Consider the following 5,354-nt stretch of genomic DNA (forward strand, 5'->3'; position numbering starts at 1 on the left):
AAGCAATTGAAAAAACCCTAACAATAACTCAAAAACCCAAGGATAAGTGTGATATATAGCAGGCCTTAGAACAATGAAATTTGGTAGCCCTAAGAACAGTGAAGAAATTTAGCAGCCACCTCTATTTTTTTTTTTTGGCAACCTTAGAACAACGAAGCCCTAGAATTAAATTTAAGGATGTAAGAATTAAAAAATAGAATCAAACCTGATTAGAAACCTTGCTTTGAATACCAAATTATATGAACCCGTAGGAATGAAATCCCTTGAACCTACAATCAATTTGAAAACTTCCTAAGAAAGCTAAAATCAAGTCAATAGATGGAGAATCTACACCCGATGAGAACTCGTTTCAAGAATTTAGATTATATTAAAATCTAGACCCGTTGAAGAACTTGTCTCAAGAATCCAGATTACAAGGAGGAACGCCACAAAGGTTGCGATTTACGTTTGATAAGTTCAAAAGTTCAATGAAGAACAAGAGGAGTAAACTCAACTCACAAATAAAATTTAATATTGTCTAAAACTTCAAATGAGGCTACAAAGAGTATTTAAACCAAACCTAATTAAAACTCTCACCAAAATAAAGCCCCTTTTACCCAAAATGCCCCTGGATGAACAGTGCCACGGCTACATTAACGCTACATTAATCTCTTGAAACCCTAATTCCTAAAAAGTAACTTTCCAAATAAGCCATTGGCCAAAATACAAGGCCTTCCCGAAAACCCTAGCTCCTAAGAAATAAGACATGTGGGCCAAGCATCTTCAAGCCCAGTTATTCTAAACTAATTAAGTAAATCCTTTAACCAAATTGGAAGCCTTCAATAATAATAGGCCCTATATCTAAGTCATGTCTTCCACAGCTTGAATCAAGTGTATCAAAACTGGTTCTCATTCTTTCAGTCTCATCTTGAGTGTTGGGCTCTTGCTAGCTTCATCCCAAGTGGATTGCTCCAATCATTGCATTGCTTCCTTGATCTTCTTGGCCCTTGATTTTGCAATTGGCTCATCTGGAACTTGCAAATAATCTTTAAGAGTAGGCCTACCATGGTTCCCATCATATGTTTTGTGGGAATGCCCTGCTACAACAGATGTGTGGGGTGAAGAGAACAGCTTGCTTAGTAAATGGAAGGGGCAATTCTCTGATTTCCATTCCTTGTGGAATGGAATGAGACTAATGCTGAGTAAGGAGATCGTGGAGTTGGTATCAGTAATGTTCTACCAGATATGGGTAAGGAGAAACGCCTTCATTTTTCAAAATCAGTTTTCCAAACCTAAGTCCATTGGTATAAGGGCTCGAGCTGATTTATCTCTTTTTAAAGAAACAACAAGGAAAGGTCCAAGTGTGCTGTAGGGACTCGAGAGAGAACTTCACTTCCAAGATGGGAACCCCCTGCGTGGCCATATCTCAAAGCCAATTTTGATACCGCTTTCGACAAAGAGAAAGGGTGTATGAGTGGGGGTGTGGTGATCAAAGATTCAGATGGCAGTGTACAAGCAGTCTTGACATTGTATAAGGATCAAATCTCATAAGCTCTCCAAGTCAAAAGTACGACCCTCCTCAGAGCTTTGGAATTGTGTTCTGAACTTGGTTTTAACCAAGTCTGTTTTGAAGGGGATGCTAAGCTTGTTGTTGATGCAGTTAACTCCAAAAGAGTAGATAACTCATGGTTGGGCCAATTGACAGAGGGTATGCAACAAATGATGAAGTACAATCAAGCATTGCGTCTCAATTTTGCTTACAGATCAGCAAACAAAGCTGCCTACACAGAAGCAAAACTGGCTATTAGGAATGATAGGGAAACCATCTGGCTAGAGGAGGGTCCTCTAGAGGTTTTAAACATAGTCCAAGGGGACTCTTTCATGTATGATGTAATCGTTTCTTGATCAATGAAAATCATTTCTTTTTCAAAAAAAAAAAACTAATCGTAAGCGGTCAGTTTCCTTTCTATTGAGTTTATAATCATAGATGTTTGGAAACATGTCATCTTCAAACATATTTTTCAGTCGTAGTGCCAAAACAACCGAGTGGGTTTATTGTGGTAATAAAAACAACACAATTTAATGCTTTTTAGCATGTGAAGGGGGTATTGGAATACATTAATAAAATAAAATGAAAAGTAAGGACTCAATTTAATACAAAGACAATGCTTCAAAATTAATTATATAGGTAATAGATAGATTAATGTTTTAGACATGCTTGAGTGATGAGATGAGATAAGAATTATGGGAATAGTAGTAAAATGGTTTGTGAATAGTAGTGAAATAGTTTGAATTAAGATATTTTATTAGGTTTTGAAAAAGGAGAGAAAAAATTGAATAAAAATATTATAAAATTAATTATTGTTTGTGTTATGGACGTATTTCATCACCACTACCTCATGATTACCTGCAACCAAAGAGTAATACAGCTTGGGGGTTAGAGGGAACGCCTCTGATGCCTAAGTCAATGACTGAAGATAATTTAATACTACTAATGAGTGCGATCCCTTTTACGTACCTGGGTTCTCCTTTTATATAGGGCTTTTAAATCGTTCTGCTGTTAAATGATAATGGGGATATCTGTTATTCAAATTCAAATCTGGAGATGAGGATTCATCTCTTAGTGTTTTCGAATGATAATCGTTTTTATCCCTTGCCCCTATTGAATAGTTATCCAATCGGTATTGGTTGTGGGCTGGATCTTCTTGACATCGAGTTGGGTTTCAGGTGGTGAGATAGGCTTCAGACTTAAGCAAGGGCCCAGGCCCATGTGGGACTTAACCGTTTGGAATATCTTCTCCAGTTACCTCGCGAGGTCTCATCATGCGTGGCGTGATGGGACTTAAATCCTTACGTGCATCGTTTCACTTTTCGAGGTCCCTGTCAGTGGTCGTTTCACCTTTGCACTTTTCGTACCTCAAACGTCAACTCTATTTAAGGGTCTTAGGGTCTCATTTCCCCTCCCCTCTTGAATTCCTTGCTATTTAGCACTTCTTGCTGACTTTATGGGTTCTTGTTTTTTGTCTAGATAACCTCCCCTTTTCTCGTGATTTCTCACCTCCATTAATAGCTTCTTCTTCCAGTGGTAAAGCCTTGGCTTCTTCTCGCAGTCCTTCACCACTCCACGACTCCTCTCCTCTAGTCGTTGTTGCTCCTTCGGCATCTACATTCGTGGGCCATCGATGTTCCTTAAACGTCTCTTCTCGCAAACTCGAGAACGCTCGAAACAACTTCAACATCCCCGATTCCGTTCATCTGAGGGTGCCAAACTAGAGGGCTATCGATGCAAGAGGTATGGCCATTTCTGTTGTTCTTTATCTAGCGATGCTTACCATAGGGCTTCGATTGCCCTCATGCGGCCAGTCCGCGACGTGTTGGATGTTTTAGGGCTTGCTCCCACCCAATTGGTGCCCAACGCCTGGAGGATCTTGGTGGCCTGTTGCATTCTGTGGTGAAGGGTCTTAGAACCCATGCGTGATGAGTATCCCGACTTAACAGCTCGTGAGTTTTTGTCGCTACATGGGGTTAGGTGTTTGGAGGGTAACCTTTGTAGCTTCAGGTCCCTTAGTAAATTGGTTGAATTGAAACGCAAGTATTCTCATGCAAAAGATTGGGGAAACAAATTTTTCTTCCTTTCTGGTTCGGGTTGGGAATTTCCTGCAGATAAAGCTTATAGTCGGGAATTTCCCCTTAGGGCTTATTGGTCCCCCATTCTTGACGAGGATGATTTTGAAATCCTTCGTTCCCCTCGTGAAGAAGCCCGCATGCAATTAGTAAAGTCTTGGGCTCAGGCTCATCCCAACTCATGTTTTTCGTATGTGCTTTTAACTTCTAATAATATTGAGAGGTTTCTGATGGTTCCTAGTTGGGCTCATGTATTGGGTCATGAGTATTTGGGCGCCCCTCACCGATGGGTGATTTGAAGAGAAAAACCCATCCTGTGCTGGCGGGCAAAAGAAAAGAAAACTTAAGAGGGCTCACATTTCCCCTCATTCAGATGAATCCATCTCGTTGAGGCACGATTCCTCGCTCCCTCCCCTGTCGAGTGAAGGTATTAAGTTGGCAACTCCTCAGGAGCAGCAAAGCAAACTCGCACCATAGGCGAGTGGAGTACTAAGTTGTTCCTCAGGAGCAACCGAGCAAATGGATGCCTATGGCGAGTGAAAGTGCCAAATTGGTTGTTGCTTGGGAGAAACCGAGCAATCTGTCCACCTTCGTGGCCCCACCAATGCTTTCCTTGGATGATGTGATGGCTTTGGCGGAGGAAGACCTTGAAGCCATTATTGTGACGAAAGCTATTGCCGAAGCTGCTACTCAGGAAGGCGATGACATTCATTTGGGGGAGGATGATGATGTTGTCCTTTTGAACCCTGATTTGCTCACAGTTCCTTCCTCTGCACCTGCGGACTCCTAATCTTTCGAGGTTCCTCCTGATAAGTGTTATTTTTATGTGATTTTTATTACTCTTTTATTTATGAAAACTATCATTTTCCCTTCAATACTATTGATTTTCTGTTATTTCTACACATTTTTATTTATTTTCTTGGATTTGAAGGAATGAAAAGATTTAGTGCAAAACGAGAGCATTTTGGTACAAAAGAAGAGACAATGGATCCAGCGAGATCTGAAAAGAGTCGATGAGATTTGGGCGAGGAGCCTTATTCTGTGGGTAGCAACGAGATCTTTCTTGCCCAAAGGTCATTCCTCTCAGTAGGCAAGGAGACTCGCAACCAGAAGGCGTGAAGATTTGGCGACAAGGCTCTACGCAGTTTGATTGGGTGACTAGTCTAAACGACCAACTTAAAAAACCAACCTAAACCACATCGTGGGTAACAACTAGAAAAGGCGAGATGAGTCTTTCATTCCAGTCGAGAGTCTTTCAACTCGGTAGGCGAGGAGAGGCCCGTTCATTTGTGACCTCCACGCCCGTTCATTTGTGACCTCTACGCCAATTATATTCAGCGCACACGACATCTACTCACCTCTACCCTTCTGAGTTCCGGAATCAATCTATTGGCGACCAAATTCTCCCGAACTCTGCAAATCAAACCGCATATCACTTAATCATCCATTTTTTATAATTATGATATTCTTGAGATAATTTCCTTTTATGTTAACATCTATCTTTAGAAATTATTTTCCAGATTTTTAGGCTAGATTGTAGCCACATTTATTTTGTTTCCAAATTTGAGTTTTAACATCTATTTAATCTTGTCTTATGGGATGAATAGAAAAGTCTTTTGGTTGTTGAATCTTAGTTTTAGTTTTGAGTTTTAGAGAGTCTGAGTTTAGGTTTCGATAGTTTAGAGTTTATTTTTTGAGTTTCTTTCAAGGAGGCAGATATAGGGGAGTAGAGGCAAGAGCCGCATGTTTTA

The sequence above is a fragment of the Juglans microcarpa x Juglans regia genome, chromosome 8S, assembly GCF_004785595.1.
Source record: "Juglans microcarpa x Juglans regia isolate MS1-56 chromosome 8S, Jm3101_v1.0, whole genome shotgun sequence".
NCBI lineage: Eukaryota > Viridiplantae > Streptophyta > Magnoliopsida > Fagales > Juglandaceae > Juglans > Juglans microcarpa x Juglans regia.